The sequence below is a fragment of the Neovison vison genome, chromosome 10 (assembly GCF_020171115.1).
Source record: "Neovison vison isolate M4711 chromosome 10, ASM_NN_V1, whole genome shotgun sequence".
Lineage (NCBI taxonomy): Eukaryota > Metazoa > Chordata > Mammalia > Carnivora > Mustelidae > Neogale > Neogale vison.
Window position 1 is genome coordinate 35,513,007 of NC_058100.1, and position 26,918 is coordinate 35,539,924.

Here is a 26,918-nt window from a genome sequence, read left to right on the forward strand (position 1 = left end):
CCTTTGTAGTTTCTTTTTTGACCTATTAGTTACTTAGGAAAGCATTAATTTCTACATATTCTTATTTTCTCAAATTTCCTTTTCTTATTAATTTCTAATTCCACTGTAGTCTGAAAACATACTTTGTATGATTTCAACCTGTTAAATTTATTGAGACTTGTTTTACAACCAATTTAATTGTATATCCCATGGATTGTTCCATCTGAACTTGAGAAAAGTGTCTTTTGTTGATGGTGGAGTGCAAGGGAACACAGATGTTTGATAGGCCGTCTTGGTTTTTGTTTTATTCATCTTCTAATTTCTTGTTGTTCTTTTGTCTTGTTGCTATATCCATTACTGAAAGGGAGAATTGAAGCTTTCAATTACTATCATTGAATTTTCTATTTCTCCCTTTAGTTCTGTGTTTTTGTGCATTGTATACTGCTATTGAATGCATCAATGTTTATAATTGTTATATCTTCTTGATAGAGTGACTCTTATTATAAAAAGTCCTTTTTTTTAATCTCTAGTAACTTTTTTACAGAGCACATTTTGTCTGATAGTGGTATAACACCTCAGCTTTTTAGGTTACCGTTGGCGTAGTATATCTTATTCCATTCCTCTATCTATTCAGGTGTTTTTTTTTTTTTTTTTTTTTTTTTTAAGATTTTATTTATTTATTTGACAGAGAGAAATCACAAGTAGATGGAGAGGCAGACAGAGAGAGAGAGAGGAGGAAGCAGGCTCCCTGCTGAGCAGAGAGCCCGATGCGGGACTCGATCCCAGGACCCTGAGATCATGACCTGAGCCGAAGGCAGCGGCTTAACCCACTGAGCCACCCAGGCACCCTCTATTCAGGTGTTTTAATCTAAAATGTATCTCTGGTCCACCACATATAATAGTGTCATATTTTTTCATTGTTTCCTTGTCTTCAACCAATTCTTCCAGTATCTACCTTTCAACTGAAGTGTTTAATCCATTTACATTTAATGTAACTACAAATCAGGTAGGATTTACACCTTCCCTTTTGTAATTTTTTATTTTCTAGTGTACCATTTTTTTAAAGATTTTTTTAAAAAAATTTATCTATTTGACAGGGAGAGAGAGATCACAAGTAGGCAGGGGTGGGGTGGGTGGGATGCAAGCTCCCCACTGAGCAGAGGACCTGATGTGACGCTTGATCCCAGAACCCTGGGATCATGACCTGAGCTGAAGGCAGAGGCTTAACCCACTGAGCCACCCAGGTGCCCCTCTAGTGTACCATTTTAATTCCCTTGTTCTTTCTTCAATTATATATTTTCAAGTTGTTTCCATAGAGGTTTCCCTGGAGCTTACACTTAACTTCTTAAGATAAAACAATTTTGTTAAAACTTGCTCCATTATCACTCCATTCTTTCCACCCTCCTTTGTGCTTTATTGTCATACTAATTACATTATTATATATAAGCCCATCAGCATAGTTTTATAATTATTACTTTATGTAGTTTTCTTTTTTCTTTTTAATTTTTTGCAGCTGTCCTTTAAAGCAGATAGGAGAAAAAAAGAAAATTATAAACAAAAATACATTTATACTGTCATTTATATTTACCTATGCACTTAATGTTATTTATGTTCTTTATTCTTTGTGTGGATCTAAGTTACTATCTAGTGTACTCTAACTTAGCCTGAAAGGCTTCTTTCTTGTAGTGTAGTTCTGCTAGTAAGCAGTTTTTGCTATCTGAAATTATCTTATGTTCTTGATTTTTGAGGGGAAGTTTGCTGGATATGGAATTCTTTTTTTTTTTTTTCAAGTTTCTGAGGAAGAATTTAGTGATTCATCAGTTGCAAAAAGTACTCAGTACTCAGTGCTCATTGCACCAAGTGCCCTCCATAATGCCCAAAACCCAGTTACCGCATTCCTCCATGCACCTCCCCTGCAGCAACGCTCAGTTTGTTTCCTGTAGTTAAGAGTCTCCTATGGTGGGTGCCTGGGTGGTTCAGTTGATTTAGTGTCTGCTTTTGGCTCAGTTCATGACCTCAGAGTCCTGGGATTGAGTCCCACATTGAGCTCCTCATTCCACTGGGGTCCTGCTTCTCTCTCTGCCTCTCTCTCTCTCATGAATAAATAAATGAAAAAAATTTTAAGAAGAGTCTTTAACGGTTTATCTCCCTCTCTGTTTTCATATTATTTTATTTTACCTTACCTTTCCCTATGTTCATCTGTTTTGTTTCTTAAATCCCACATATGGGTGAAATCATACGGTATTTGTCTTTCTCTAACTGACTTATTTCGCCTAGTGTAATATCCTCCAGTTCCATCTCTGTCATTGCAAATGGCAAGATTTCATTCTTTTTTTTTTTTAAGATTTTTTTATTTATTTGAGAGAGAAAGAATTAGAGAGAAAGAGCATGAGAAGGGAAGGGTCATAGGGAGAAGTAGACTCCTTGCTGAGGAAGGAACCCAATGTAGGACTCAATCCTGGGACTCTAGGATCATGACCTGAGATGAAGGCTATTGCTTAAGCAATGGAGCCACCCAGGTGCCCCAAGATTTCATTCTTTTTGATGGCTAATACTCCATTGTATATATATACCACTTCACCTTTATCCATTCAACTGTTGATGGACATCAGGGCTCTTTCCATATTTTGGCTATTTGGACATTGCTGCTAAGAACATTGGGGTGCAGGTGTCTCTTTGAATCACTGTGTTTATATCCTTTGGATAAATACCTAGTAGAGTAATTGCTGGGTTGTAGGGTAGCTCTATTTTTAACTTTTTGAGGAACCTCCATACTGTTCTCCAGATTGGCTGCAGCAATTTACATTCCCACCAATAGTGTAAGAGGATTCCCCTTTCTCTGCATCCTCACTAACATCTGTTGTTTCCTCAGTTGTTCATTTTAGCCATTCTGACTGGTGTGAGGTGCCATCTCATTGTGGTTTTGATTTGTATTTCCCTGATACCAAGTGATGTGGAGCACTTTTTCATGTGTCTGTTGGCCATTTGTATGTCTTTTTTTTTTTTTTTTCCCCAGAAATGTCTGTTCAAGTCTTCTGCCCATTTCTTGACTGGGTTTTTGTTGTTTGGGGGTGTTGAGTTTAATGTTTTAATAGATGTTGAATACTAGCTCTTTTTCTTATAAGACATTTGCAAATATCCTCTCCCATTCTGTAGGTTGACTTTCAGTTTTATTGACTGTTTCCTTCTGTGCAATTTTTTTTTTTATCTTGATGAAATCCCAGTGTTCTTTTTTGTTTTTGTTTCTCTTCCTTTTGGAGATGTGTTTAAGGGGTTGCTGCAACTGAGGTCAAGAGGTTGCGGCCTGTGTTCTCTAGGATTTTGATAGATTCCTGTCTCACATTTAGGTCTTTAATCCATTTAAAGTTTATTTTTGTGTATGGTGTGAGGAAATGGTCCAGCTTCATTATTCTGCATGTGGCTGTCCAATTTTCCCAACACCATTTGTTGAAGACATTGTCTTTTTTTCCATTGGATATCTTTCCTGCTTTGTCAAAGATTAATTGACCACAGAGCTGAGGTTCCATTTCTGCATTCTCTCTTCTGTTCCTTTGATATATGTGTCTATTTTGGCACTAGTACCATATGTCTTGATGATTAAAGCTTGTAAGATGGCTTGAAGTTTGGAATTGTGATGCTTTCATCTTTGTTTGTTTGTTTTTTTTTTCAGCATTACTTTAGCTACTTGGGGTCTTTTCTGATTCCATGCAAATTTTAGAATTGTTTGTTCCAGCTCTGAAAAATGATGTATTTCGATAGGGATTGCACTGAATGTGTAGATTGATTTGGGTAGCCTAGACATTTTCACAATATTTGTTCTTCCAATCCATGAGCATGGAATATTTTTCCATTTCTTTATGTCTTTTCAGTTTCTTTCGTGAATGTTCTGTAGTTTTTAGAGTACATATCCTTTATGTCTTTGGTTATGTTTATTCCTAGTTATCTTACGGTTTTTGGTCCAATTGTAAATGTGATCAGTTCCTTGATTTCTTTTTCTTCTGACTCACTGTTAGTGTTTAGAAATGCAACTGACTTCTGTACCTTGACTTTTATATCCTGTGACTTTGCTGAATTCCTCTATCAGTTCTAGTAATCTTGGGGTGGAGTCTTTTGGGTTTTCTTCATAAAATATCACGTTATCTGAAAAGTGAGAGTTTGACTTCTTCTTTGCCATTCTGATATCTTTTATTTCTGTTTGTTGTCTGATTGCTGAGGCTAGGACTTCAGGTACTATGTTGAACAATGGTGGTGAGTGGACATTCCTGTCATGTTCTGGACTTTAGGGGAAAAGCTCTGTTTTTCCCCACTGAGGATGATATTTGCTATGGGTTTTTTATATATGGCATATATGATATCGAGGTGTGTTCCTTCTATCCCTAAACTGTGGAGAGGTTTTTTTTTTTTTTTTTTTTTTGGTCAAGAAAGAATGTTCTAGGGGTGCCTGGGTGGCTAGTGGGTAAAGCCTCTGCCTTCAGCTCAGGTCATGATCCAGGGACCTGGAATCAAGCCCCACATTAGGCTCTCTTCTTAGCAGGGAGCCTGCTTCCTCCCCCCTTTCTCTCTGCCTGCCTCTCTGCCTACCTGTGATCTCTCTCTGTCAAATAAATAAATAAAAAGGAAAGAAAGAATGTTCTATTTTGTCAAATTTTTTTTGGGTATGTAATTCCTGCTTGAGGGTCTTTTCCCCCAGCATTTTGAATATGTTGTCCTACCACTTTTTTACTTCCATACTTTCTGATGAACAGTTAGCTATTAATCTCATTCATTTCCCTTTAATGTGATGAATCATTTTTTTTTCCTTATGCCTTTTGAGGTTCTCTGTCTTTTTACAGTATGACTGTCATGTGCATAGGTGTGCTTATCTTTCAGTTTTTCCTAGTTAGATTTTATTAAAGTTTTTTTGATGTATTGATTATAACAATCATAGCAATATATTATATATATGTTATATACATACATACAGTATATTATATTGGTTTTCATTGAATTCAGGAAAATTTCAGCCATTATTTCTTCAAATATTCTTTATGTCATTTTCTATCTATCCTCTTAATGGGGCTCCAGTTGTGTGCATGTTTATATGCTTTGTGATGTCCAACACAGCTCTAAGGATATGTCTGTTTTTCTTTATACTTTTTTTCTGTTTGCTCTTCAGATTGGATATCGTATCTTGATCTCAATTTACCTATCTCCAGTTTGTAGATTCTTTTTGCTGTTTGTTCAAAATTTTAAGCCCTTCTAAATACTTTATTTGTTATCAGACTTTTTAATCCCTTGAATTCCTATTTTATTCTCTTTCCTTTCCCATAATTTCTGTATCTTTATTGATATTATTTTTTATTTGTTTGACAATCATTTATACTCTTTTAAAAATTCTTTTTATCTGATTTCCATTACTTTTAATGAATTTTTAATAGCTTAAAATCTTTGCTTACTAATTCTAAAATCTGGGCTTTCTTAAGGGGATTTTCTAATGACTACTGGTTTTTTATATATTTGGGACATCCTTTCTGGTTTTTTTTTTTTTTGCATGTATTTTCATTTTGGGGGGAGAATATTGGCTATTTATAGGAAAGAGATTCGGGGAGAGGATATTGTACTTGGGAGCTAAGAGTAGGTGGACTTGAAAAAGAAATAAGTCCAAGTTGAAAAATGTAGAATAATGTAAGGAAAATAACTAAAGCCACTAATAATTTTACCTTCCAAAAATAAATTGGGGTGTTTCCTTTTTTGTTTTTTTGTATAAATATATCAATATAGTACATATTATAACTACCCACTCAAACAGTACGCACATGTATGTGGACACACACAAGCATGTTATATCTGTATGAGTGTATTTTCAAGCAAATTGCTATCATATGGTGGGTTTATGCTTTTTCCTCACATAATGATTATGGCTGCCCTTGGCATTTATTTAAATAATGAAATTAAGTAATATATATGTAAATTTTTTATTTAGTATGACCCTAGCACATAGGGATGCCTGGTAATGTTGCCTGCATATAAAATTACGAAGGGAGCTTCATGGTGTGACTTTTTACCAACTCTGTGGTCTCAGCCGGCCTCCTCCCCCTGCAGCTTCAACTAAAAGAGACCCAACTGTAAGAGATTTGTTTTCTGTGACATTTGCTATTTGTTGCTGGCTCACCGTTTCGATGGGGGAGGTGTTATGTTAAAGTCTGTAGGGGCAGTAGACCATGCACTTTTTGACACTATTACTCATCTCTCTCAGGGAGAATGTCACCAAGTGTCACTTCCCCCATTTTTTCAATGGTATATTGGAGCTGCCCAAGTCCATGCTGTCACTCATGTGGCAAGTGGCAGACTTGACAGCCTCAGGGAAAGCGGGGGAGGAAATGTTTCGTCTTCCCCCTCTTTCCCCTTTCTTCTTAGTGTTTTTGTGTTGACATGAGCCCTGTAGTTTGCTTTGTCCATTGAGGGGTCTCGTAGACATGTTTGCCTTATAGCTCTGTGGTGGGAAACCTTGTTCATTTTAGATAATTTGAGAACACTGCTGGATTGTTGGGTTCCAGGAGGTGAACTTGTTAACAGAAATGTTTATGTTAGTTTCGGTTTCTGCCCATTACTCTGTGAAACCAAGGCATAGGGTAAAATTTCTCGGTTTTATTTTCTTGTGTTCCAAGGCCTTTCTGTACAACTGCCCCAAAATTTTAACGCACGAGAGCGCTTTCTTTGCAAACACAGATTTAAGTTAAAGTTTAAGCTGTGTTTTCTCATTAGATTGACGGCAATCTTGAAGACACCATCCATTTCCTCCCTGTGCTAAGTGGCCTGCCTGGGCACCAGAGATCCACTTTTCCCACAGGATAGGAGGCTTCTGTGGTCAACTGTGTATACAGAGCAGTAGATTAAACCAGTTTGTATAGTTTTCTGTACGAGTCAGTCCACACATATGCACTACTGAGTCCTCCTGGATACTGCGTATTGGTTGAACTCTGTAGAGACGGAGCCTCTCATGCTTGTAGGAACACCAGTTACTCTCTCATTGTGTAGCATCTTTGGGGCCTGGGGTGGTGAGAAGCAAACTTCAGGAGAGGCTGTCTGTCTCAAATAAGCTCTAATTTATTATTTTAAAACATAATAGGGTGATTCTACTATGTCTTATATTCTGTTTGATGGAGAGTTGTTGTCTAACAGAATGTAAGTTGAACTTACGCAGTATCCAGGTTAGGCTTGCTTGGCGAGGCAGCATGATCAGAGGCAGAGGAAGGGAGCTAGCTCGTCCCAGCCCTGCCACTCCGTACAAGCCTGTTTCCTCCTTAGGACCCAGGTTGCCACTGGTCTGTCTGGTACCTGAGAGCAGATCTGAGAGGCGGAGCAGCGTGGTGGCCAAGAGCGCCAGGGACAGAAATTCCTGGGCCAAGTTCTGGCCGCCTCTAACCTACTGACAGCTGCGCGTCTCTGCAGAAATTACGTACCCGTCAGCCTCAAACCCGTCAGTGTGGTCGTATAGGGTTACTGGCAAGGATTCTAGGTGCTAAAACATTTTAAAATTTAGCACTATTCTTAGAATATAGGTAGTGTCCTATAAGTAATAGTTACTGTTATTGAAGAGGGTCACATTCCTAATAGCCCAAATGTGGTAGAGCCCATTCCTCCTGTCATTTGCTCATTGGGGACTGATCTCTTGCAGATTCCCTTTGTCCTTTTCCTCCTCTTCCTCAAGCCCCCAACCATTTATGTCTTCAGTGCTATGTGATGAGAGCACTTATTTACATTGTAGCACGTAATCCTTACCTTATTGCTCTAAGTCAGTAGTTTTCTTTCACTGAAGTCTGTTTTAGCTGCACTGTTTAAAATTGCTAACTACAGCGGCACCTGGGTGGCTCAGTCGGTTAAGCGCCTGCCTTCGGCTCACGTCACGGTTCCAGGGTCCTGGGATGGAGCTTCCTTCTCAGCAGGGAATCTGCTTCTCCCTCACCTTCTCCCTCTCACCCCTGCTCCTGCTCTCTCTCTCTCTCTCTCAAATAAAGTATTTAAAATAAAATAAGTAAATAAATAAATTGTTAATGGCAACCCCCACCAAACTTAATCCCCTGTTCTCTCCCCCAACACAGGACTTATCTTCTAACATAATGCATATTTACCATGTTTATTTATTATTTATATTTTGTTTACATCCTCCTTTAGAACCTAAGTTCCATAAGGACAGGGAATTTTTATAAATCTCTTTTTGACTGACATGTTCTAAATGCCAATATAGCACTTGCACATAATAGATGCACAATCAGTATTTGTTCAACAAATACGTGAACAGAATTGATTGAACAACAAGAACAAAACATGTGTGACCAACAACTTCTATTTTAAGGGAATGAATTCTGATAAGTTATGTAAACTGACTAAGTGATAGCCAATAGGGTTTGGAATCTGGGTTTGAATCAATCCGAAAGCCCAGTCTCTTGACCATTTTTCTCTACTTTTGTCACCTAAGGACACTTGGGGGTTTTTCAAGGGATGTTTCCTCTGTGTTCACATTTTAAAAAAATGCTATTCTTCTTTGGTAACACAACTAGGATCCTAGAACCCTCAGGTGACCGAGCTAGGTGGTCTGTATTGATATGGGGTTCTCTTTTTGTGTGACTACCTCTTAGAAGCACTCTGGAGAGGTGTTATTTGTGCCCCCCGTGTTTCCCTAGCTAAATCTTCAGTGTGGCACAGAACCATGAGTGCCCGGGCTAAACCAGGTGTGACCCAAGCAGCAGCCACCATGCTACCCTCATTCATGTCTTTCCCTTCCTGTAACAGCCAAGATTTAGAAGTCACCATGGGTATGTGGATCCCTAAACAGTATATTGTGTAGTTTTTGGAAGCTGAGTGGGAAGCACAAATCTCTTTGTACATAGTAATTTCAGTGTTGTCACTATCACTGCTCCTAGGAGATGGTGATCTGAATGGAATTTCTGGATTATAGTCTCAGTGTTCTGAGAGTTTCTAAAATCCCCATTCTTGTGGGTTTGTGTCCTTTGAAAGCTTCCTTACTATATTCTGGTTTTAGGAAGGAGTTGGAAAGAGTAGGAAGGAGTAGAAAGAGAAATGTATGTTAACTCTGTTACCTTAACCTAGAACCTCCAAAACCAGAATTTCCTTCTTTGGTCTAGAGCTCATTTAATCCTCTTCAGGGGGAGCTCATCTGCTGTATTAGGGGGGAAATATTAATAATGTTCATTCTTACTTAAATTAGTTCAGTCTGATAATTTAATCAGTTCCTTAAGGTAATGCTCAGTCTGGTAATTGGGGAGCATGTCTAGGGAAGGAGGTCTGAGGGGAAGACTGTGTCTTTGGGGCCTGAAGCCCAGGTAATGTTCCTGTTTAACTGGTATTTTCCTATGAAGTCACTTCTCTCCTGCTTGCTCAGAAGCTGGCAGTGCTCCTTCGGTTGGTCTGCCTTCTACCTGGCTTCCACTGGCTGCAGGCCTGGGTGTCCGCCATGTTCTCCCGCTCTCCACTGGCCCACAGATCCACCTCAGCCTCAGCAGTGAGGTCACTTGCCACTGTCACTGTGGAATCAGTGGCTAGCCGGCTCGATCTCGACTTATCTCCAGGCCCCATGGAAACCAAGGATTGCTTTGGAAAGCTAACTTGAGAGATTCTTTCCACTCTTCCTAACTGAGGTGGTCGTATGTGTCAAATTAGTGCCGAAGGTAATTAACTCTCCATAGTCCTTAATGGGGAGGAGGCAAATAAGCAGTGCTCCTGCCCTCACGGTTATGCCAATTACTTCCCTCTCTGAGGTACTAGAAGGTAAGGGAGGATGGCCTTTTCTTGTATCCAGAATCACATATTCCTTTTGTCTTTGAGTAGCATCCTTTTCACACTGCAGGTGATCTCTGTAAGTGTTGGGTCTTTTTTTTTTTTTTTTTTTAAAGATTTTATTTATTTATTTATTTGACAGACAGAGATCACAAGTAGGCAGAGAGGCAGGCAGATAGAGAGGAAGGGAACAAGGCCCCCTGCTGAGCAGAGAGCCCGATGTGGGACTCGATCCCAGGACCCTGAGATCATGACCTGAGCCGAAAGCAGCGGCTTAACCCTCTGAGCCACCCCGGCGCCCTGTAAGTGTTGGGTCTTAATGTGAATGAATAAAGGAGTTTAGAGAAATTCTCTTTCAACATCATAGTGATTATATTTCTATTTTGTATATTAGAAGCTAAATATTTTCTCCTTTTTCCTCTTTGCATTTCTTTTCTTTAAGATTTTATTTATTCATTTGACAGAGAGAGAGAGAGAGAGAGAGAGAGCATGAGAGGGGAAAGGTCAGAGGGAGAAGCAGACTCCCCGTGGAGCTGGGAGCCCCATGTGGGATTTGATCCCAGGACTCTGTGATCATGACCTGAGCCAAAGGCAGATACTTAACCTGCTGAGCCACCCTGGTACCCCTCCTCTTTGCATTTCTTTTGTAAAATATCCTTGTATTTCTCCAGACCAAACGGATTTCTTGGGTTGTCCTACACCAAAGAGGCAAATGGAGCGCTAGATATTTTTCCAAATACCATTTGCTGTACTTCTGGTGAATATAATTACATTGGTGTAGGCTAAAATGACTCTGAAAACCTGGAGTTGGTTACATCATGGGTGCCTGGAGAATGTCTTGGACTGTGGGATTCTGCTTATGGACAGGGTTTTTAGGGAGGAGGCTTGCCAGCTATATGTGAGTTGTGTGATATAGGGCCATTTCTTAACACCTCCTTTGTAAAATTGGGTTGCCGAGACAATCAAGTGGAAAAATTTTTTTTTAAGATTGTATTTATTTATTTGACACAGAGAGATGACAAGCAGGCAGAGAGGCAGGCAGAGAGAGAGAAGGAAGCAGGCTCCCTGATGAGCAAAGAGCCCGATGCGGGGACCTTGAGATCATGACCTGAGCGGAAGGCAGCGGCTTAACCACTGAGCCACCCAGGTGCCCCTGAAGTGGAAATTTTATAAAGAACTTCAAGCTTCATAAATCGTTACCATCACTGTTGCTAATACTACTCCTATTAATGTTGCATTCAGAAGGAGTCCATTTCTTTGATTTGAAACACTTTAAAGCTTAGTGTTCTAATTTTGCTGATTTAGGGTGTTACCATTCCAAATAATCTAGAATTCAGCAGAAGTATCTTTGGGATGGCAGATAAAAAGATGCCGGAAGAAGCCAACACACTAAGAATTGTTAGAAATAATTAAGGACAGTGTTAATGAACACGTGAATGGCCGCCCTGGACAGAGGTTGCCCAAACCTTGTCAACTTCACTCTGTTTCAACTGTTTGTCCCTGAGTCGGTAACTCTTTCGGTTAGGTGGGCTTAAGGAGTGAAAGAACTTCTGTAAGTATGAGAAATCTTTTTTAAGCTCTCAGCTAATTTCATGGGGTGAATTAAATGTCTGACTTGATATCTTCAACGTAAAGCATTTTGAAGGGATTGAATATGCCAGAATCTTTTTTTTTTAAAGATTTTACTTATTTGTTTTATACAAGAAAAATAAAGTGAACTAAAGCTTGTTAAAAAAAAAAAGATTTTACTTATTTATTTGACAGAGATCACAAGTAGGCAGAGAGAGAGGGGGAAGCAGGCTCCCCGCTGAGCAGGGAGCCCAGTATGGGACTCGATCCCAGGACCCCGGGATCATGACCTGAGCCGAAGGCAGAGGCTTAACCCACTGAGCCACCCAGGTGCCAGAACATGCCAGAATCTTAAGAAAGATTAGTTGGTTCATGGGATTTTGATTGATGTTTTTAATTTTTTCCCCCCTGAGGTCTCCCAAGTTTTCTTTATGACATCTGTTACTTTTCCTATCAGAAAAGAAAAGATAAAGATAAAAGCAAAATGATAATATAGAACTGAATTTTCATCTTGAGATTCACATTCTAATAACCACCTTAGACTCGATCCATAGCAGACATGTTTCCTCTTTCACTATTTCATTTGAGCTCAATGTACATTTTTTTTTTTTAAAGATTTTGTTCATTTATTTGAGAGAGAGACCGTGAAAGAGAGCATGAGAGGCAAGAAGGTCAGAGGGAGAAGCAGACTCCCCATGGAGCTGGGAGCCCGATGTGGGACTTGATCCCGGGACTCCAGGACTATGACCTGAGCCGAAGGCAGTTGCTCAACCAACTGAGCCACCCAGGCGCCCTCAATGTACATTTTTAAAATAGAATTTGAAATGGCTCAGTTGACACAAACTAGCATGCTAACTTTGTGGTAATACGGTGTTGCTAAAGATTAGCTTGGGGACAAGGATCTGAGTGGTTTTTTGCATTTCATCAACTTCTTGGACTTAAAACAGAGACTCTCATAGGGATGCTACCCTGAGGTTTGAATGAAGACTTAAAGATATTGTATATGTTTTTTGTTGTCTGCTTTTTATATATATAAGCATTTATATATGAACAAGATATCAATATGCAAGTTAAAAGAAAAAGACAGTTTGAAAAATTAAGCAAGTCTTCACCTGTACAATGAGGAGAGGGTCTTTGAGGTCCCTTCCATCTGTAGAATTCTTTTTTTGTGTTTCAACCCAAAAATCTACTGGTGGGAAGTTGAGAAAAATGCTATTCTCAAGGTTGGCCATATGGGGGTGCAGTGACTCCTCAAAGAACGGGTGCTCAGTAAGCCCGAAAGCAAAATATTACACTCCAGAGCTGAGTTATTCCAGGAGACGCCTGACCAGTTTATTATACTTCTAGTTCCCGGCAAGAGAAGAAAGTTTATAATTTTCCATAATTTAGAAAAAGATGTGTTTTGAACTGTGACAAAGGCAGGGCCAATGCATGTGACTTTCTCTTCTAGTCTTGTGACTGAACGAGGTATTTGAGGATTGAACTCTGTATTTGTAGATGGCTTTCTTTTGTTCTCTTTAAATCTGTGAATTAAATAGCAACGCTGGTGTGCTGTGTGCCTTAATCGCCTTTCCCTGAGCCTCAGTTAGCTGTCTCTCGGTCCTCCGTCCCTCTACACGTGCCCTAATTCTTCTCCTCTCCTTCTCTGCTAAGTTACATGTCATGACTCTATTTCTTCCACTCTGAAACTCCTCACAGTTAGGAGCCCACACGTGTTCCTGGGTCACTGGTGAACTTCGTGTTGACAAACCCGGGATGCTTTCTCAGTCCTTATCTTACACACTATCTTAAAACTTTCTGTCCTTTACTTCCTTGACTCCAAACTGTCCTGACAGTCCGCCTCCTTCTTTAACTATTCCTCTCTGGTCTTGATGGACTTTTCCTTTTCTGTGTGTCCATTAACCACTGGTGAACACCCCAGGTTCTAAAGTGTTCATTTCTTTCTTTACACACTTTGCTTGGGGGATCTCATAACTATCTGTCATTGTTTTATCTTACAATGGAATAGTGATGAATGCTAAATTTTTACTTTTATCTTTGACCTCATCTGTGATCTTTGGTCTTCATATATCCTATAGGAATCACAGACTCAGCCTATCCCAAACTGTCCTCATTGTCATTCTCCGCTCTCATCACCTCCAGTCTTCCCCACCAATCCCCCCACGATGTACTATGGCTCCTTGATTTTTAGCTTAATTACTGTCACCAATATCCAAGACTTAGCACTCATGTGACACTTCTCAGTTCACCGAAACTTCCATGTCTAGGCAGTCAACAGGATCTAATAGTTTTAGCACTTAAACATTTTTTTTTTTTTCAAATCTGTGTCTTCAGCCGCATCCCTGATACCAGCATCTTCATAGAGTCCCTTATCCTGTCTTGCCTGGAGCCTTGCAATATATAGTCTTCTGTCTTCTGTCTCGCTTTCCTTAAATCTGGTCTTCTACAAAGTAAAGAAATTTTGACAAAACCCAAGCATTTAACTTTATTGTTTAAACATTTTTAGGGGCTCCTCATCATTTCCAGAGTAGAGTGCAAATTTCTTAAAGTCGCTTACAAACCCCTACACACCTGGCTCACTTTCTCTGGTTGCTTCCTGTTTTTATCTCTCACCAGTACTTGGTCGTTACATTATACTCTAACGTCACTGCTTTTATTTAACTCCTCACTCCCCTCCTACAGATTATGTCTCTGGCTATATTTATTTTGTTCCCTTTTTTCCAAACTCCCTTTCCACCTTTCTTTGTCTTAATAGACATCTTTTTTTCTTACTTATCTTTTATATTCTTGTCTCACGATGCCTCCTCTGGAAGCTTGCCCTAAACCCTTGGCCGGATGACACACTTCTTTTTTCTCAGTCTCACAACACTGTGTAGACTTCCATCTTAGAGGTTCACGTATTTGAATGAAATGATATTTGCACCTGTCCCTTCTAATGGGCTCCAGCTCTCTGAGAGGAGGGATCAGTTCTATTCATTTTTCTCAGGAGAGCATTGTGCGTAATGAGTATTCAATAAATGGTTGTTGAACAGAATTTGAGATTTTTGAGGCTCAGAGTCCTTGAGGGTACTCTGTGAAGTCTGCTTCAATACTAAGAAAAACAAACTACAGTTTTAGTTGGAATCAGCTTCCTGGAAGAGAGAAGACTTGAGTTGTGCTGTGAAGAGATGGGTATACGGGATTTGGACTGATAAGAAAAGTGAGGGATATAACCAGACAGAATTGATGAGCAAAAGTGAGAAGTCTTACATGGAGGATAATGCAGACACAATGCTAACTCTAAGCAAACATCGTGTTTCCAGAGTGGAGTAGTGGGCGACGAGTTAGGATAGATAGAATCAACTTACTAATGAGGGGCTGGTGGATTTCGGGCTAATTTCCACAGGGAGAAGGAAGCACTTGAGATTCTTGAGAGAAATGACATATTCAGAGCCATACTAAAGGAAGAATAATCCAGCACAAAATACACAACACGCTGAAGTGGCAAACAGATGGGAATCAGTGGGGCCACTAGGAAATTATCATGGCAATTCAACAGGTGTCAGATGATGAGTGCTTGGACCAAAATGGCAGCAATCTGGAAAAAAAAAAGGAGAATTAATTTTTGAATCATTAGAGGAAAAATTAAGAGACTGATTACTTGTGGTGACACAGAGAGCAAAGAATTATGACATTCTTAGATAGAAGAGCAGAAAGTTGGGGATACAATTAACAAAAAAGAAATTGGAAAGGAAGGTTGGTTTGTGGGGTGACTTTGCTTTGAAATCTTTGAATGTGAGATCTTGACGCTTCATAGTACTTCTGTTTCCAAGGTGTGCTTAAGAGGTGCTATATAAATTTGAGGGAACAAATGAAATCTTAAAGGTTCATCGGGCATAAAAACCATATTACTGACTTATGGGATGTACTGAGTCAGGAGCAGTAGTATAGATTAAGCAATAATGTGAGTTTAAACTTGTGAAAATCACTGGAGTATGTGAACTTATGAAGGAAGAGGTGTGGGGAGAGAAAGGTAGAGGGCCCAGGCGTGAGCCTTGGGAGACTTCCATCTTTGAAGAGCCAATGAAAGCCAGTGAGTGTGTCAAGTCAGCCAGATAGAGACTCGCAGCTCTGAGCCTAAACGGACTATACAGTTCATTTGCCTGCCTCTCAAATAGACCAGAGTTGTCTAAATCAACCATAAGGCAAATTTCCAATAATGAAATAAGTTTTTTTTACCATATATAGCATATAAGTAGCAAGAATATTTGAAGGCTTTTATTGGTCAATTAGAGAAAAATGAATATTTCAGTAGAAAAATGGACTGGTGGCATAAGAACATTTCTTAAACTAGAAAAATTTAAGAAACATGCAAGAGGGGGCGCCTGGGTGGCTTAGTCATTGGGTGTCTGCGTTCGGCTCAGGTCATGATCCTGGAGTCCTGGAATGGAGCCCCACATTGAGCTCTCTGCTCAGTGGGAAGCCTGCTTCTCCCTCTCCCACTCCCCCTGCTTGTGTTCTTTCTCTCACTGTGTCTCTCTCTCTCTGTCAAATAAATAAATAAAATATCAAAAAAAAAAAGAAAGAGAGAAAGAAAGAAAAGAAAGAAACATGCAAGAGCCTTCAACTGCCCTGGAAATAAAAGATAAAGTAATATGATAGGACTTTTTTGCTTAGCAAAATCTCCAGATTTGGCAAAGATATAGGAAATAGGCTCTCAGTAGAAAAATAAACTTATACAAACCTCTGGATGCTGATTTGGTGATCAGATTTGATCCAGTGATTTGGTTCAGTGTGTCCTTGAAACGTAGAAAATAATTGCTTGGCATAAAAATACAAATGTACAAGTGTTCATTTCAGCTTTTCTTATTAGTTATACAAGGTATACGACAAACTCATTCTAGCTGATCTTAATAGTTATTAAAATTATTATATCCACTCATTATTTTTCACTTTTTTTTAAATTTGTTTTTTTTTATTTTCAGCATAACAGTATTCATTATTTTTGCACCACACCCAGTGCTCCATGCAATCTGTGACCTCTATAATACCCACCACCTGGTACCCCAACCTCCCACCCCTCGCCCCTTCAAAACCCTCAGATTGTTTTTCAGAGTCCATAGTCTCTCATGGTTCACCTCCCCTTCCAATTTCCCTCAACTCCCTTCTCCTCTCTAACACCCCTTGTCCTCCATGCTATTTGTTATGCTCCACAAATAAGTGAAACGATATGATAATTGACTCTCTCTGCTTGACTGATTTCACTCAGCATAATCTCTTCCAGTCCCGTCCATGTTGCTACAAAAGTTGGGTATTCATGCTTTCTGATGGAGGCATAATACTCCATAGTGTATATGGACCACATCTTCTTTATCCATTCGTCCACTGAAGGGCATCTTGGTTCTTTCCACAGTTTAGCGACTGTGGCCATTGCTGCTATAAACATTGGGCTACAGACGGCCCTTCTTTTCACGACATCTGTATCTTTGGGGTAAATACCCAGGATGAAACTCCACCATTCTCTTACACCATACACAAAGATAAACTCAAAATGGACAAAAGACCTCAACATGAGACAGGAATCCATCAGAACCCTAGAGGAGAACATAGGCAGTAATCTCTTCGATATCAGCCACAGCAACTTCTTTCAAGATATGTCTCCAAAGGCAAAGGAAACAAAAGTGAAAATAAACTTTTGGGACTTCATCAAAATCAAAAGCTTCTGCACAGCAAAGGAAACAGTCAAAAAAAACAAAGAGGCAACCCACGGAATGGGAGAAGATATTTTTCACTTTTATCCCGAGTATTTGTATTGCCGTTCTCATAATTCTAAATTATTTCACATGCTACACTCCTGCACATTGATTGTTTCCATCTGCTGTTTCTGCTGGTTAGTTTATGGCATTGAGCTCTCCTCATTTACAGTTGCACTTGCCCACCTTCAAAATTCTCTGTCCGCTTAGGATTTGCTGAGTCTCGTTTTGAAGTGGCAGACTACCTGGTCTCTCCTTGGTGTATCATGAAACTATCTTTTACATTTCATCAGAGTGTGAAATGATTGCACATAAGTCAACCTTTTTTCATTTTTTCAGAGAGAGCACACACGAGCGAGTGTAAGAGCAAGTGTGGGGGGAGGGGCAGAGGAGGGGAAGAGAGAGAACCTTAAGCAGACTCCATGCCCAGTAGGGAGCCTGAGGGGGAGCTCAAAGTCGTGACCTTGAGATCATGACCCAAACTGAAATCAAGAGTTAGACTCTTAACTGACTGAGCCACGCAGGCACCCCACAAATCAGTCATTTTTTAAGTCTTTAAACTCTTAAATCTTTGAAAAAGTAAACAGTGGTTCAGAAATGCATAAAACACTTTAAACTGTCAGAAAGGAAGTCATCTTTGGCTGATCTTTTTATACTCTAGATTAAGTTAAAAATGGATAACTTGTTTTATTTTACATGTTCTGGAAATTCTGAATCTAGTTTCTAAAAAAAAATAGTAAAAAAGTACATAATTAGTAGCTTGTACAACTCCTTATGAATAGCAAATAAGCCCATCAACTGCTGGATCAGTATTTATAAAGAAATTAGTTAATATTAACTGGTAACATTTTCATTTGCTGGAGTGGTCCCTCCTCACCTTTGGGAAGTTATTCTAATGTTTTCTACATAATAGTAAGCATAAATAGATAGATGGCAAATATTTTGAAACTTTGGAAGATTTATAAATTATGAACAGAAAATAAAATATTTTACTTTTCTAACAAACATAGAATGAAGTTTTAGGTATTGCCTTTTTGTACATTATTTGACTATGCTATTGCCATGAACCAGGAGTGAAATAGAAGCTCTGTTATCAGTCACTAGACATGTGTGAACTGGTTAAATGTCCAGGTTCGTTTAAGTTTATCCTGAAGTCTCCCTACTGCCCATTTTTACTAACTTGGTTTTTTCTTCCTAGGGCAATGACATTTATTCAGCATATTGCTAAACGCTTCTTAACAATGCTGAGTAACACAACTTCATAGACAATGTTTTCCATTCAACGTGTGGATTATAATTTGACTTTTCGTCTCATGTAATTTTTCTACATGGAGACAAAAAAGTGCTGGAAGGAATGGGAACATGTATGTTTCTACAAATCTCATTTGAAGTGTGACTCTAACTTAGAGAAAGGTTTTGTTTCACAGAGATATGCTGGGCAGAAAAATATTGTAAAGCACTGATCTAATGTCACAAGAATGGACAGTCCTAGCCATTTATAGCTGATGACTACAAAGGCTGTAGTAGACACCAGAGAGAACTCATTACAGGTCCATTCTGCCTTTCTCATAGCGATGAAGGTAAAGATTTCCATGCCAGTTTACCATTTTATTTCTGAAATGACATTGTTTCTGCTATGCTTGTATAATGCTATTATTTCACTAAAGATCCAGGGTTACAAATCCTAGAGGTTCGTGTGGCCACAGCCACTTCCTGGGATCATCCCAAGAGAAATATACCCAGAGAGGTCCAGGAAAGGCAAAGCACATTCTCTATCTCTGTTAAATTCTTGGCACAAACTCCGGTAGAGTTACTTTTTGAATTAATCAGATACCTTTTTGCCTAAGCCCCCACCAAAGTGAACTGTCCCCTTGCTCTTGCCCTAGTCCTATCCAGGCTTGGCTTCTGTACCATTTCAATCTCAAGACTGGGAGAAATAAGTCCAAGGTAGAGAATGTCTTCTTAGGATCTAGCATGTCTGTATTTAATCTGTAAGTCCCAGGGGAGTGTCCTCACCCACACAGGGGCAAGAGTCACCAACTGAAGTTTGGTTCTTTAATCTCCTGGCTGTATCAAGAGCTCTAGCTCCTGGTACTTCTATAAATGATTTTGAAGCTAATCCAAAAAGGATGGGTAGAGGAAGTAGAGAGGAAGAGTCCAGTGTGTGATAACTGTTGAGAGACAGGATAGTGGCGATAGAGCAGAGCAGTCAAGACAACAGGTTCTGGTGCCAGACTGCCTGGATTAAAATTCTTTTCTGTCACTTTATAACTTAGTCAAGTTACTTAATGACTCTGTGCCTCTGTTTTCTCATCTGTGAAATGGGGATAATACCACATGACTTATGAGAGTTAAGTGACTTAACAGAGAAAAAGCTCTTTTGGAATATACCAAGTTTTTTTTTTGTTAATTTTTTTTATTTTTTAAATTACTTTTCAGTGTACTAGAATTCATTGTTTATGCACCACACTCAGATCTCCATGCAATACGTGCCCTCCACAATACCCACCACCAGGCTGGCCCAATTTCCCACCCCCCAGCCCTTCAAAGCCCTCAGACTGTTTTTCAGAGTCTGTAGTCTCTCATGGTTCACCTCCCCCACCAATTTCCCTCAACTCCCTTCTCCTCTCCATCTCCCCCTGTCCTCCGTGTTATTCCTTATGCTCCACAAGTAAGTGAAACCATATGATAACTGACTCTCTCTGCTTGACTGATTTCACTCAGCATAATCTCTTCCAGTCCCGTCCATGTTGCTACAAAAGTTGGGTATTCATCCTTTCTGATGGAGGCATAATACTCCATAGTGTATATGGACCACATCTTCCTTATCCATTCATCCACTGAAGGGCATCTTGGTTCTTTCCACAATTTGGCAACTGTAGCCATTGCTGCTATGAACATTGGGGTACAGATGGTCCTCCTTTTCACTACATCAGTATCTTTGGGGTAAATACCCAGGAGTGCAATTGCAGGGTCATAGGGAAGCTCTATTTTTAATTTCTTAAGGAATCTCCACACTGTTTTCCAAAGTGGCTGCACCAACTTGCATTCCCACCAACAGTGCAAAAGGGTTCCCCTTTTTCCACATCCTCTCCAACACACGTTGTTTCCTGTCTTGTTAATTTTGACCATTCTAACTGGTGTAAGGTGGTATCACAACACACACAAAACAGATAATCATGTCAAAAAATGGGCAGAAGACATGAACAGACACTTCTCTAATGAAGACATACAAATGGCTATCAGACACATGAGAAAATGTTCATCATCACTAGCCATCGGGGAGATTCAAATTTAAACCACACTGGAATATACCAAGTATTTAATAAACATTTGTTATCATTATCCCAACATATCATGTGGCCATTCTGCCATAGCACCACATGGTTTGTTTTTTTAGGAAGTGGTTATCAGTGTTCAAAAAAAAATCAAGTTTTATTTGTGTAGTTATGGGCTTGGGTAGATTTGTTTATCCTAACCACATTCATAATCAACTGATTTTGAGATTAGGCAGCTGGCATATTAGGTTATAAAGGAAGGTGTAATTGCCAGTGATCTAGAATGTTTTGGTCTGATTGTTTGGTCAAGTTCTCTCCATGTAGAAAAATTACATGAGAGGGGAAGTCAAATTATAACCAATAGGTTGAATGGAAAACATAAAGTTAGGTTATGAGAATATTATATGGGGCACTCAACATTGGTGATCAGATGTATCCTACATTGCTCAGAGCAAATATATAGATTGGTAAGTCAGAGTGTCATCTTTTTCAGATAGCACAGAAGACGAAGCGAAAACATCACTTCTCGGGCTTCTCTTTTCTAGTTTCCAGCAGTCTGTCTCCTTTCCCATTAATGGGTTCCACTTTCAGAATATACTGCAAATACACTAAAAGGGTTAGGTTTCCCGATCAATTAGTTACAGGCATAGTCTAGGCTTGTTTTTTGGTATTTACCTGCTACTTTTTTCTAGTTCAATTTAAAGGTTCCCAAATCTCAGCACACAATTATAAATACTCTCACAAAACAATGCTGTTAAGTGTTATGTGCACAGGAAGCACCTTGGCTTCGCGTTGAACTACAGAATCAGGTGCAGCAGATCTGAGGTGAGGCCTGAGCTGCTGATTTTCTTTAAAACATCTTAATTTTATTTAATTTTTTTTCATGTTCCATGATTTATTGTTTATGCACCACACCCAGTGCTCCATGCAATACGTGCCCTCCTTAATACCCACCACCATGAGCTTCTGATTTTTAACAAGCTTCAGGTGATATCAGTGCTTTTGGCCTCTGCTTTTTTTTTTTTTCTTTTCTTTCCCTTGTTTTACAGTTAGAGAAAAACATAATCTCTAAGTTCTGGAAGGAGTTTATGGAGTGGATAGGGGCAGTCATTTGCTGTTTTACACAGGAAACTTTCTTCTCTTCTGTGTACCTACAGCATACGATTTCCCTGATCACTTCATAAGGCTTTCGTTAGAATGTTTGTTACAGGGTGCTTTGTAAACTGTGAAGTCATATAAACTAAGTCACTACGTTTTACTAAATAAATCCTCCTAGCTATGTAGATTGTCCATGAAGAAGAAACTGCACAGTAAAGCAAGGCCTATAACTTACAGCCTCTGCCCTAATGTGTGATATGAGCACTCGTTGGGGTCCATTGTTGTCCTCTGTGTGATCTCTTCAGCACAAAGTGCCACTACCGAGAGCACATTTTTTTTAAAAGATTTTTTTAATGTATTTATTTGTCAGAGAGAGAGAGAGAGAGAGAGAGAGAGAGAGTGAGCACTGGCAGATGGAGGCAGAAGGAGAAGCAGGCTCCCCGCCAAGCAAGGAGCCCATGTGGGACTCAATCTCAGGACGCTGGGATTATGACCTGAGCCAAAGGCAGCTGCTTAACCAACTGAGCCACCCGGGTGTCCCAAGAGCACATATTTTTATTCTTGTTTCCAGTTTCTGTGCAGATGAGTCCCGGTTCCTTTGACAAAACTGCCAAAGTGTATTTTTTATACATATCACAATTCCTTGTTTAGGTCAGGTTTCAAATATCTGCTCCATATGTGGTGAAAAATCTCTTCCACTATTCTCACTTGATGGAGATCATACTTCCTCTGTTTATACACATTATTTTTAGACATTGCTTTTGAATTATCATCCTAATAACTACCGTTTTTTTTGTTCTCAACATGTCTTCATACCATGAATTATTATATATTTTGAATACTTGTGCTTTTCCCTAATTGTTGAAATAAACCTGGGAAGTGAGGATTTTATATTGAGGTCAGGTTCAATTAACCTGTAGTAAAATTACCCCCAAAATTTCAGTGGTTTAACAACAACAACAACTTTCCAGTCATGGAAAGATCAGTGCTTGGTCAGGAAGGAGCCTTCATCTTAGAAGGCCTTCATCTTGATTTGTGCCTAGGTCTTTTTTTTTTTTTTAATTTAATTTAATTTATTTTTTATTTTTAATTTTTTTCAGTGTAACAGTATTCATTGTTTTTATACCACACCCAGTGCTCCATGCAATGTGCCTAGGTCTTAATCTATAAAGGTGACTAGTGATGGTATGGAAAAGTCAGTGTTATTGAAAGAAAAGTTTATTGCTATTTGTAGTTCCCCTGGAAACAAGAGGCATTGTGTATCACGTAAGGCCACGTGGAGAAATACCATAGTCAGGAGGCAGAAGCAGGAGCAAGGGAAAATCATAGGCCCAGAACCATTATTGTGCTTTCTGTGGGGAAGTAAGGCAGGGTAAGGGAGAGGCTAGTGTGAATAATGCTGGTGGGTTCTGGGCTATAAGAGTGGTGTCTCTATGGGCGCCTGGGTGGCTCAGTGGGTTGAGCCTCTGCCTTCGGCTCAGGTCATGATCTCAGGGTCCTGGGATCGAGTCCCGTATCGGGCTCTCTGCTCAGCAGGAAGCCTGCTTCCTCCTCTCTCTCTCTCTGCCTGCCTCTCTGCCTCCTTGTGATCTCTCTCTGTATCAAATAAATAAAATTAAAAAAAAAAAGAGTGGTGTCTCTAGTATTTGCCTGGTTGTTGGCCCTTGATGATTTAGGGCAGGGGACATACTGGCTTGGTATGTGAGAGTTAGATAAAGAAGGTAGTTAGAGGCATGAACTTGGGATTATTTGGAGGGTTTTTGTTTGTTTGTTCATTTGTTTTTGTAAACAAGAAAGGCTTTGCTGGTTTACTTTCATTGGATACTCACCTGTGTGTGTGTTTAATTTTTTAAATTAACATATAATGTGTTATTTGCTCCAGGGGTACAGGTCTGTGAATCATCAAGCTTACACATTTCACAGCACTCACCCTAGCACATATCCTCCCCCATGTCCATTATCCAACCACCCTATCCCTAACCCCCACCCCCCAGCAACCCTGTTTGTTTTGTGAGATTTAGAGTCTCTTGTGTTTTGTCTCCCTCCTGATCCCATCTTGTTTCATTTTTTCCTTCCCTACCCACCAAACCCCCGACCCTTCCTCTCATATTCCTCATATGAGAGAGATCATATTATAATTGTCTTTCTCAGATTGACTTATTTCACTCAGCATAATACCCTCTAGTTCCATCCATGTTGTTGCAAATAGCAAGATTTAATTTCTTTTGATGTCTGCATAGTATTCCATTGTGTGTGTGTATATGTATGTGTATGTGTGTGTGTGTGTGTGTGTGTGTGTGTGTGTATATATATATATATATATATATATATATATATACCACATCTTCTTTACCCATTCATCTGTTGATGGACATCTAGGTTCTTTCCATAGTTTGGCTATTATGGACATTGCTACTATAAACATTTGGGTGCATGTGCCCCTTCAGATCCCTACATTTGTATCTTTAGGTTAAATACCTAGTAGTGCAACTGCTGGGTCGTAGAGTAGCTCTATTTTCAACTTTTTGAGGAACCTCCATGCTGTTTTCCAGAGTGGCTGCACCAGTTTGCATTCCCACCAAGAGTGTAGGAGGGCTTCCCTTTCTCCGCAATCTTGCCAACATCTGTTGTTTTCTGACTGATTAATTTTAGCTATTCCATCTAATTTAGCCTTGTGAGGTGGTATCTCATTGTGGTTTTGATTTGTATATCGCTGATGCTGAGTGATGTGGAGCACTTTTTCATGTGTCTGTTGGCCATTTGGATGTCTTCTTTGCAGAAATGTCTGCTCATGTCTTCTGCCCGTTTCTTGATTGGATTATTTGTTTTTTGGGTGTTGAGTTTGATAATTTCTTTATAAATTTTGGATACTAGCTCTTTATCTGATATGTCATTTGCAAATATCTTCTCCCATTCCGTCATTTGTCTTTTGGTTTTGTGACTGTTTCCTTTGCTGTGCAAAAGCTTTTATCTTGATGAAGTTCTAATAGTTCATTTTTGCCCTTGCTTCCCTTGCTTTGGTGATGTTCCTAGGAAGAAGTTGCTGGGGCTGAGGTCAAAGAGGTTGCTGCCTGTGTTCTCCTCAAGGATTTTGATGGATTCCTGTTTCACATTAAGGTCGTTCATCCATTTTGAGTCTATTTTTGTGCGTGGTGTAAGGAAATGGTCCAGTTTCATTCTTCTGCATGTGGCTGTCCAATTTTCCCAACATCATTTGTTGAAGAGACTGTCTTTTTTCCATTGGCCATTCTTTCCTGCTTTGTCAAAGATTAGTTGACTGTAGAGTTGAGGGTCTATTTCTGGGCTCTCTATTCTGTTCCATTGATCTCTGTGTCTGTTTTTGTGCCGGTACCATACTGTCTTGATAATTCCAGCTTTGTAATAGAGCTTGAAGTCTGGAATTGTGATGCCACCAACTTTGGCTTTCTTTTTCAACAATCCTCTGGCTACTCGGAGTCTTTTCTGATTCCATATAAATTTTAGGATTATTTGTTCCATTTCTTTGAAAAAAAAAATTGATGGTGTAGGGATTGCATTAAATGTGTAGATTGCTTTAGATAGTATGGACATTTTCATAGTATTTGTTATTGCAATTCATGATCATGGAACGTTTTTCCATTTCTTTGTGTCTTCCTCAATTTCTTTCATGAGTACTTTATAGTTTTCTGAGTACAGATTCTTTGCCTCTTTGGTTAGGTTTATTCCTAGGTATCTTATGGTTTAAGGAGCAGTTGTAAATGGGATCCACTCTTTAATTTATCTTTCTTCTGTCTTCCTGTTGGTGTATAGAAATGCAACTGATTTCTGTGTGTTGATTTTATATCCTGACACTACTGAATTCCTGTATGAGTTCTAGCAGTTTTGGAGTAGAATCTTTTGAGTTTTCCACATAAAGTATCATATCACCTGCAAAGAGTGAGAGTTTGACTTCTTTGCCAATTTAGATGCCTTTTATTTCTTTTTGTTTTCTGATTGCCGAGGCTAGGACTTCTAGTACTATATTGAATAGCAGTGGTGACAATGGACATCCCTGCTGTGTTCCTTTCATAGATGAAAGCTCTCATTTTTTCCCCATTGAGAATGATATTTGCTGTGGTTTTTTCATAGGTGGCTTTGATGATATTGACATATGAATCCTCAACCCCTATACTTTGGAGGTTTTTAAAAATTTTTTTATTTTATTTTTTCATGTTCCAAGATTCATTGTCTATGAACCACACCCAGTGTTCCATGCAATATGTGCCCTCCTTAATATGATTTTCATGCACTCAGGAAAGCTGAATTCTTTAGGAAATGTAAACAACTTTGGCAATTAGTTTGTCTGGATTAGTTTGATCAATAGATGCAACAAAGACAAATATGGAATCTAAGAAAACAACACATCTCAACACATCACCTGAGTTTACCATATCAGAAAGAGAGAAAGGTCCAAAGAGAATATTTTTGAAGGTCAGGTCTCCCTGTTCACAGTCCAATTCTAATGGCTCCAAACTCCCTGCTTGGAAGGCTGAGATGGAGTCTTTCTATTGAGTAGGAAAAGGAGAAGATAGGATTTGAATACATATATTGCTGCTGCTGTACTATAATTATCCCCAATTTACAAAGGAATAAACTGAGGTTCTGGTGGATTGTGATTTGTCCAAAGAAATAATCTCACAAAAAGGAAAACCAGGGCTTGAATTCAGGGATTCTGAAGTCATTTTTCCCTGTATCACACAATCTCTGAACTGAATGTAGTAATAATACTCGGCCATGAGAGAACAGGCTGGTGGATCATATTTTACGTGATTACAATTGAGAGGGTACTGGGGTTATAATTATTGTGACAACCATAACCTAGTTGAACTAAGAGTTAGGGAACCAGCTAAGTCTTATTCTGCCATTCAGAAGATTTACTACAAAGGAAAGTGCCTGATTTTTCAGTTATATTATCATATTTTGAAGATCAACAGTCAAGGGATTAAATCAGCCTGGTAAATAACAACAAAGGCCTTTAATTTTTCTCAGAAGAGAGAGATAAAGAACAAGTCTTATCACTAGCAGGTACTTTCTGGTGAAGTAGACTGCTGATAGTCTGGACCACCATCCCCAAGGTTCCCACACCACATTCTTGCAAGTGCTACCTTGATAACACAACTAAAGAGTCATCTTCAGCATTGTTGATGGGGAGGTCAGGGAGGGTACAGTCCAATACACCAGTCCAGAAAGCCCCAGTTTTCACCACAGTGAGTTCCTGGAAACCAACTCATAAGGCAGAAGCATATGTGGATTACATTTTATCAAATAAACAATGCTACACACCAGGTGAATGTTGTCCTACTGATCAAGCATTAAATATCAGTTAAGTTCGCACATATGATTAGATGATTTCTGAAAACAGAGATATGTGAATTTCTATTAAAATTTAAAATTGGTAATGTCACATTCTAGGTTTCATAAAATGAACCCAAATTAAAGGTCCCATTGAATCTGAAGAGGACTGCAA

The 26,918-nt window shown here is 39.2% G+C and overlaps 1 long non-coding RNA gene across 1 annotated transcript in view; it reads left to right on the forward strand.

Moving 5' to 3' along the window:
* Positions 1–26,918, forward strand: part of LOC122918503 — a 487,166-nt gene that overhangs the window by 13,636 nt on the left and 446,612 nt on the right. The window lies entirely within an intron of this gene.